Source organism: Poecilia reticulata, chromosome 22, assembly GCF_904066995.2.
Source record: "Poecilia reticulata chromosome 22, P_reticulata-male-v2, whole genome shotgun sequence".
Classification (NCBI taxonomy): Eukaryota; Metazoa; Chordata; class Actinopteri; order Cyprinodontiformes; family Poeciliidae; genus Poecilia; species Poecilia reticulata.
This window is the reverse complement of record NC_088851.1, coordinates 1,279,183-1,288,819: the sequence shown is the minus strand read 5'-3', so window position 1 is coordinate 1,288,819 and position 9,637 is coordinate 1,279,183. Positions and strand designations below refer to the sequence as shown.

Here is a 9,637-nt window from a genome sequence, read left to right as displayed (position 1 = left end):
AAAATAATAAATTATATATATTATATATATATATTGCTTCTTTGTGTGCTTTGGAGTTTCTGTGCCGATTTATTTTTTTAATTAGCTCTTGAATTGCTACAAAATAAAGCTGTATTTCCTTCAGCCCACTGACTGCAATGTTGACACCTTGAGATGCCATGAGATCTAAATTCTGAACATCATGGCATGGAGTGCATCCCAGTTTTCCACATCTGGCATATAACCATTCATTTTAGTTTTGAAACTGGTTCAATTGGTCCTGTGTCCAGACAGAGGGATAATCAGTAGCCCAGCATCATGACCTGTTTGTTCTGAAGATCCTGCAGTGTCCACTTCATCTTCCTAACATGGTGCCTCCTCACCCTGACTCTCATACATCAGTATGGAACCACAGAGCTCTGTTAGGTTAAAAGCTCAACTTCTGATATTTTTCCTCCAACAGGTTCCAGAGGAATCACCTCAAACCAGATGTTGGACTGGATTTTATTTCAATGTAATTTGTAAAAGTTAGAGCCTCATTTTCAACAGTTTAGCTATAGAGGTTGAAAAAGGTTATCATTTTGGAGAAAGTCTCATCAACATCAATATTTCCACTAAATAAGACGTAAAAAAAAAGTAGTTTGATACAGGAAAAGTCTCAGACTCTGAGCCCGACAGCACCAAACGATTTTTATTATATTAGACAATTAATTTAATTTCACATAATTATCGCGGTAGAAGCCATTTGTTTGTTAAATACTTAATGAAGACTTCCGGTTGAGGCAGCGCCATGTGAGGACGTGGGTTTGTGAGCTCCACACCTGAACTATTACATTTATGATACGGCTCTTATAAAATTACGCAATATAGCCCCACACAGGCTTCTGTATATATTAGACAACAAACAATCATCCAGGTATGCCTAAAAAATCTCAAGCCTACAAGCTCGGACAGGACACGGGAGCCTCTGAGGCGGAGGCTAGCTCAGCTAGCCTAGCTTGCTCAAAGGCAACAATGGCGACTGCAGCAGGCAACCAGAATGCCATCATGGAGGAATTACAATCAATGAGACAAGAATTGTTGAAGAAAATGGACGAAAAAGCTATAGAAATCCAAACGGAGCTGCGCAACGCCACTGATAAGCTTAATAAAAGACTGGACAAACTTGAGGACCACACGTCTGAGCTGGAAAACGGAGTGACCGCTAACGCCGACGCTATTGCGGCTATGGAGTCTGACTTGTCTGGGATGAAAAAAGAGCTTACCCTGCTTAGAGCCCGGTGCGAGGATCTGGAAGCTCGATCACGGCGTTGCAACGTTCGCATCACCGGAGTGAAAGAGGGGCGAGAGCAAGGGAAACATCCATCTGTTTACGTAGCCAGTATGCTGAAAGAAGCCCTTGGACTGGACAAGTTGCCGACTCTGGATAGGGTGCACCGGACCCTCCGTACAAAGCCAATACAAGATGATTTGCCACCAAGGGCGTTTGTGGTTAAATGCCACTACTTCACGGAAAAATAATTACTTCTTAAAAAGGCAGCAGAGTCTGGGTTGATAACAACCGCTGATGGTGACACTATCCGTGTCCTGCCGGACTTCACCCAAGCTGTGAGTAAACAACGCGCCGCTTTTACTGAAGTAAGGAAACTGCTTCGCAGCTGCGCTGGAGTCCGCTACGGTCTCAGGTATCAGGTATCCAGCAACGTTAAGGATTACTACGGCGGATGGGCAAGAAACGACCTTCAAGGATCCAAAGCGTGCGAAGGAGTTCGTTCTGAAGGAGCTATTGAGCGCTGAAGCATCCCACTGAACATGACTTTTCACAACAATGGGCTTGAAGTTTTGCTGGAGTTATTGGAACTGAACGACACCATTGCAAGACAATAACGAGCAATAGTGCTGCAGAACTGAATCTTACAGGTAATACATGTTATATAGTACGTTTACTTCATATAGGAAACAATCTGTAATAACTTCTAATTCTAAGTTCTGGCTTTTCTTTTATACCTGCACTTTTTGTTTTAAATGGAGCCTTGTGATGCTATCTTGGGAATATATGCTATTATCGCTGTAGAAAATACTATACTTTAACTAGTTTATATTTGGGTTCAGGTGTGGGCTAACATGGTAAGCATTATATTGGTTTGTATAGTATGAGGATACACTGTGCGAACTGGAAGGAAAGCGGTCTCCTTTTGAGGCTATTTTTATTTTTTCTTCCTTATTTTCCTTTTTTCTTGCCGTTTTATTATTGGTGCTTTGTTAACTTTGTGTTCATTATTCCCTGTTCCCCCTACCCTCCCTGCCCTTTTTTCACCTCTCTATTCCCCTTATGGACTACATGTTGGATGTCTCCTTCGCTGAGTCCTACCTATGTCCTCTGCAAATAATAAGGCACTAACCAACACCACTTTGGTGTGCTGGAATGTCAGGGGATTAAACCATCCAGTCAAACGCAACAAAGTATTCTCTCATCTTCATAACTTAAGAGGCCGCATCGTCTATTTACAAGAAACTAACTTACTAAATAAAGATCAGTGTAGACTTCGCAGAGGAGGCTTTTCACAATTTTTTCACTCTGATTTCAACAGTAAGAGCAGAGGAACAGCTATTTTAATACATAAAGATGTACAATATGAAGAGTCTAAAACAATTGGAGACAAAAATGGCAGATATGTCATCACACAAGGCAAATTATTTAATAGGCCTGTTGTTCTTGCCAATGTTTATGCACCTAACTGGGATAATGTGGATTTCTTTAGCAATCTTTTTTCCCTATTACCGGATCTCGAGTCACACAATTTAATACTAGCTGGGGACCTGAATTGTACTTTGAACCCAACATTGGATCATTCCAGCCCAAAGTCTACTAAGCTTAGCAACTCAGCCCGATGTATTAATACGTTCCTTGAAACATATGGAATGGTGGATCCCTGGAGATTCAAATATCCATCATCCAAGCAATTCTCTTTTTTCTCCCCAGTACATCGAACCTACTCAAGGATCGACTACTTTCTAATTGATCAGAAACTTTTGCCCATGGTCACCCAAGTAGACTATGGCAGCATTGTTATATCAGACCATTCCCCAGTTACTGTGGGGTTGAGCTTTCCCGAAGACAAATTTCCCACCTTTTCGTGGAGACTTAATCCCAGACTACTGTCTGAACAAAAGTTTGTTGACTTTATCAATGAACAAATAGATATTTTTATTGAGTTGAATGAGTCGCCTGAGATAAGTAATGTTACACTTTGGGAAAGTCTAAAAGCATACCTGAGAGGTCAAGTGATATCTTACGTGGCTGGTGAAAATAAAAGGAGGACTAAACAGGCTTCAGAGCTTATTGAACGAATTAAAACGGTAGATCAACTATATTCAGCTACACCTTCCGATGATTTATACAGAGAAAGAATCCTACTTCAAACAGAATTTGATTCAGTTACGAATTTCAAAGCTATAGACATGCACCTGAGGTCTCGTCTCACCTATTATGAGTCTGGGGATCGTGCCGGCAAAATGTTGTCCCATCAACTTAAACAGTCAACAGCTGCGGGTTTCATTACAGCAATAAAGGATGAGCATGGTTGTGTATTTACTAATCAAAATGAGATTAATGCCCAGTTTAAGTCATTTTTTGAGAATCTGTATACTTCTGAGGCCGATGATACTGCCTTGATCGAAGACCTGTTTAGCAATTTGACTATGCCCGTTTTAGATGATTCAGACAAATCTAAATTGGAGGGCACTATTACAATATCAGAAATAACTCAGGCCATCACAAAAATGAAATCTGGAAAGGCGCCTGGTCCAGATGGGTTTCCCATAGAGTTCTTTAAAAAATTTGCACCAAAATTAGTCCCTTTACTGTTAAGAGTTTTTAGGGAAATATTGGACCAAAAGGCTCTTCCTGTGACTATGACGCAAGCAGTTATTTCACTAATACTTAAAAAATCTAAAGACCCCATGCTCTGTGAATCATATCGTCCAATTAGTTTGCTATGTTGTGATTATAAGATTTTGGCAAAGATCCTTGCTGGCAGACTAGAGGATGTTCTTCCCAAACTTATTCACCCAGACCAGACAGGGTTTTTAAGGGGCAGGCAGATATCCAGTAATTTGCGACGACTCTTTAATGTAATCTATCAGCGCCATAATGTTGAACCTGAAGTAGTAATATCCCTTGACGCCCAAAAGGCATTTGATAGAATTGAATATAATTTTTTGTTTACTACACTCAAAAAATTTGGATTCGGCCCAGTTTTTTGCACTTGGATCACCATTTTGTACACAGCCCCACAGGCATCAGTACGAACAAATAAGGTCACGTCTAGTTTCTTTCCTCTTTCACGTGGTACTCGACAAGGATGCCCCCTTAGCCCCCTTTTATTTGATATTGCTATTGAACCTCTGGCAACCATGATAAGAGACTCTGCTAATTTAGCTGGTGTGCAGAGAGGTGGGCACGTTAACAAATTATCCCTCTATGCTGATGACCTCCTCCTTTTTCTGTCTAGACCCAGTATCACAATACCTATTGCTCTAAATCTAATTGAAAAATTTGGGCAGGTATCTGGTTATAGATTGAACCTATCCAAAAGTGTTTTATTCCCAATCAACGAAAAAGCGCGTCAAATGACCTTCCATAGTTTCCCCTTTACAGTCAGTAAAGATAATTTTGATTATTTGGGTGTCTGTGTAACATATGACTACAATTGCTTGTTTAACAAAAATTTCACTAAGGCATTGAATAAGGCTAGGTTGGATATGGAGAAATGGTCAAAACTCCCTCTGTCTCTTGTAGGAAGAATAAACTCAATCAAGATGACTATCATGCCAAGGTTCTTATACCTGTTTCAAACCATACCAGTCTTTATTCCTAAGAAGTTCTTCAAAGAATTAAACAAACATATATCTGTGTTTATCTGGAATAAAAACATCCCACGAATTAGAAAGGAATATCTGGAGAGACAGAGGGAGGATGGTGGATTATTCCTACCTAATTTTCTTTACTATTACTGGGCAACCAATATCCATAAGTTTTTGTACTGGTTTAAGGATCAGTCAGATGCCGAATCTCCAGTTTGGGTCCACCTGGAACAACATTCCAGCAATCCAGTTTTGCTTGGCTCATTAATATGTAGCCCTTTACCATTGAGTAAATGCCATCGGACAAACAATCCTGTTGTTGGGGGCTCTCTAAAAATATGGTCCCAATTTAGGACTCATTTTCAAAGTAGAAATGCATTAACTGCATCTCCTGTGCGATGCAATGTTCAGTTCATCCCATCCTTGATAGACCCATCCTTTCAGAAGTGGCATGAAAGAGGCATAACTTGCATAAAGGACCTCTTTGAAAGAGACCAATTTATTTCTTTTGAACAGCTAAAAAGGGACTTTGGCATACCTCAGGCTGACTTCTTCAGGTATCTCCAAGTACGTAGTTATGTGAAAGCTAATTTCTCATTAACGTTGCCTCGAACAACATGGATTGATGAATGTTTGGATATGAATCTGACAGATAAGAGCTTAGTATCAGCTATATATGGCATAATTCTGAGTGCTGCATCCCCATCACTTAGACATCTGAAAGAATCATGGGAAGAAGAGTTAGGGGAATCATTTACTGATGCAGACTGGCAGGCCGCAATTTCTAGAATCCACTCTTCTTCAATTTGCATTAGACATAACCTGCTACAGTTTAAGGTATTGCACAGACTATACTTGTCCCCTAATAAACTATCTAAAATGTATCTCGATGTAGAGTCATCTTGTGCTAGGTCCACAGCCCTGCTGACCTCAGTCATATGTTCTGGCTTTGCCCCAGGCTCTTCCCCTTTTGGGAGTCAATCTTTAACACGTTTACATTTGTATGTAAGAGGAATATTGATCGAAGTGCTCTAACTGCCCTATTTGGGGTTGTCCCTCCGGCAACACCAGTAACAACGCAGCAGGCCAATGCCATAGCTTTCGCCACATTACTTGCCAGACGCTTAATACTATTTAACTGGAAGAGAACCGCTCCTCCGTCTCATAGGCAATGGATGGAGGATGTAATGTTCCATCTGAAGCTTGAGCATCTGAAACATACAGTCAACGACTCCATTCAACAATACAACGTTACCTGGCAGCCATTTCTTTTGTATTTTGAGACAGTCTTCATGAGTACGTAGTCCTTTCACCCCCTCCCCCTTCTTTCCTTCCTCTTCTCCTCCTCCCTTTTTACTAAATATGTGATGTTAGCACCTGTTATTTTGTTTTTGTTTAACTGTTATTACATGTCTAAAACAAATAAAAAGATTTAAATAAATAAATACTTAATGAAACATATTTACCGTGTTTGATGTTTGTTGTAACTGACGTATAGTCACAGACGAACGAGATAATTAGCCCGTTTGTCGTTTATTGAACGTTCAGAAACTACAGCGGCCGTGACGCGCCACAGCAAAGGTAAACAAAGATAAAATAACCTGTACAGGTGATAAACTCTAAACCACTCGCACCTTTTTACTCTCCGTCTCTCTTTGTCATTTAAGCACACCTGTTGCCATGGCAACCTACTGTGCTCCACAAGCCGACCATAGATTACATTAAAAACATAACATTCAGTCCGTTACAATATTAGGTTTGCAGGCTTGATATTTATTTTGCGATCATTAATAAGCCTCCCTGAACACAGTGGTGGTTGATTAGTTAATTTTAAACGCCTGTTCTGCTAGTTATTTGGGTAATGGATCCGAAATGCACAGAATTGCGCAACACCTTGTTGAAATAATAATTACTGAGATTATTATTATTGTTGGGTCATTAATTTGAACACGTTTTGTTAATTTATTTTTTTTTGTTCTTTAATAAAGTTACAAACGTTTTAAGCGAGTCGGAGGGGAACGTGCTGGTCTCAGCGTTCTGGCGGCGTTCAGTTTGTCACCTAATGCCGAGATCTACTCAAAACCTTCCGCAATCGACGTATTGCACCGCTGCTCTAGCAAAGCACAAACAGTTCAGAAACGATATGAAATGGGGAAGAAGTTATTTATTAACTGATTAAGTCGGGTTTTAGATTGTTCTTGAAAAACTAATCAGTCACGGCTGATTAGTGGGTGCACAGAGAACCCATTGATTTTTTTTTTTTACAGCTGACAGCCGCTCCTCTCTCTTGCAGGTACTGCGTACCCCAGCTAAATCTTTTAGGGGTATGCAGTTCCCTACCATACCCCCCTACTTTCACCCCTGGTGCTAACCCTAAAATCTATTTAAATATTAGATAACCTGAGTAACAGTTTAATGGTGACAACCTTGATCTTCTGATTATCCATGTGTGGTTTTATGATTCTCACCTGTGTTTGTATTGATGGTAAATGGTCTGTACTTGTATAGCACTTTACCTTGTCCAGAGGACTCCACAGTGCTTTACATTAGTCACTCACCCATTCACGCACTGTTGGTGGTGAGCTCCTGAATAGTAGTCACAGCTTCCCTGTTGCACACTGACAGAGCCAATGCTGCCTCTCACCAACGCCACCTTTTAGTACGTGAGAAATTTCCCACGCGGCAAATTGCAGGAGCTTGTTTTATCCTAGAGTAGCGGTTCTCAACGTGGGCGGTACCGTCCCCCAGGGGGCGTTCAGAGGACGGCAGGGGGCGCTGGCAGACATTTTTACAAAAGGGGGGCGCTGGGATGCCTTTGGGGGGCGTTTGGTCGAAGGTAAACTTTACACCTTAAATGCACAACAATACCAGTTTAGACTTTGAGCAACTTGGTAAAACTGTATGTGTAACATTAAATCATGCTGCTTGGCTGCAACTGTATTGATGGCAGCTTTTCTTCTATTCAGTGTTTGTTAACTTCTGTTAGCTTCTTGGCGCAGCTCAGTTCTCCTGCTACTGGTAGCTAAAATAACGATACCTTCACTGTGTATTCCTTTGAAAAATGAACCCATTTAAATAAAGAAATCAAGAAATCCCTCCATGGGTGATACCACGATAGAGAGCGTTCATTTTATAGCATTAACACCGGTGCTGTAAGTGGTCCGGTATGAAACGGGGGTGATGGAACAACACAGCAGTTTAAATTTCAATAACCATAATGCAGAAATTGTTTCCGTTGTTTTAAAAGGTTTATGTCAGTCTGCCTTTTCCACATCGATACACTTCCCGACCGCCCTGCACCATACGTGAAAAAAAAAAAAAAAAGAAGAAGAAGCGCACATTGCGCAAAACTCTAAACAGGAGAAGCGGGACATGAAACGGGGCGACGTACTAGATGTGAATTATGGCATAAAAACAGAGAATCCGATGATGAACAGTGAAAAAATCAACACATGATGTGAAACACATGACGATTAGACGGAGCTGCATTTGATGAGTGAAGCGTCAATAAATTGGAAAGAAACTAAAGTAGACATAGCAAAAAACCAAGAGAGGATAACACTAATCAAATGAAACTAAATGGAAATGAATGAAGAACAAAATGCAAGAATAAACTAAGAAACTAAAGTAAATCCATAGGAATAAACTGGTATGGCAAGACCTTTCGAGCAATAATACAGAGGACTGTATGGCAAGAATAAACAGACACTGTTTCCAGATAAAAGGTAAAATAATATTGTTGAAATGTCATGGGTTTGTTGAGACCACATTTAGTACCGAGAATAAATATATCTTACAGACCATAACAGTAAAGAACTTATCACTTATTTATGTTTTTAATTAGATTTGATATATGTATTTCTTCAATATTATTTTTCATGTCGGTGTTAATGTCATGAGGCTGATGACTCCATGACACTTTCAATTGGACTCATTAGGATTTGATTAAGAACCAGATTCTTGGTAATTTCTGTCCAGTAAAACTATTAATCTATAAATCAATAGACAGGTTGATATAAAGATATAATCCATGTTTCTGTCTCATATTTGTATGGCATTAAAAGGACCTGGAACTTTTGTTTTTCCACTGAAAGCTCTGGTTTGCACAATAAATGCCATGTGGGTGAAGTTTTATGGATGATACTCTGATGTCCCATTCTCCTGAAGGCAGCACAGAGCTGCACCAACAGAAACCGACAGAAGCACTGAAGAGAAGAAGAGCTATGGTTAATGTAGTTACAGTTCTATCCATGTTTTAATGTTGCAGAGCTCGTTTTTAAAATAGTTAAGTTTAAACTGGCATGTTGAACATCTTTTATCTGGTTATTTTGTGGAATATTTAACAACTAGAAAATGGCACAAAATAAGAATATTTTTCTCCACTCTGATTGGCTGCTGCAAGGCCTACCAATTTTATCTTGAATGTTCATTGCATTTTTCGTAGACGCCTGTATTATTTTTATATTATTATATGTATTATTTTTGATGATAAATACAGAAACAAGCATAAAATCAAAACATCTACAATAGTGATAGTAATATTAATGTTAAAATAATAGTCAGTGCAAAGTAGCCTGCAATTCTTTGGTGGGGGGCGGTGAGGGACCTGGATAAAGGCTAGGGGGGCGCTGGCCCAAAAAAGGTTGAGAAACACTGTCCTAGAGACTGACCTTACCTCCATGCCCGTTGTGTGAAATTCTCAGAGCCATGAGGATCACCGATGAGGAGCTTGTTTTATTCCAGACACTGACCTTACCTCCATGCCCGTTGTGTGAAATGCAGATGGTGAATA

The 9,637-nt window shown here is 40.0% G+C and overlaps 1 long non-coding RNA gene across 1 annotated transcript; it reads right to left on the bottom strand.

Moving 5' to 3' along the window:
• Positions 1 to 4,498: 4,498 nt before the first annotated feature.
• LOC145550030 (uncharacterized) lies at positions 4,499 to 9,339 on the bottom strand. Its single transcript, XR_014085870.1, has 2 exons — positions 6,575 to 9,339; positions 4,499 to 6,533 (listed from the first exon to the last, which is right to left on the bottom strand). It is a non-coding gene; the product is annotated as an uncharacterized LOC145550030 (long non-coding RNA).
• Positions 9,340 to 9,637: the final 298 nt, after the last annotated feature.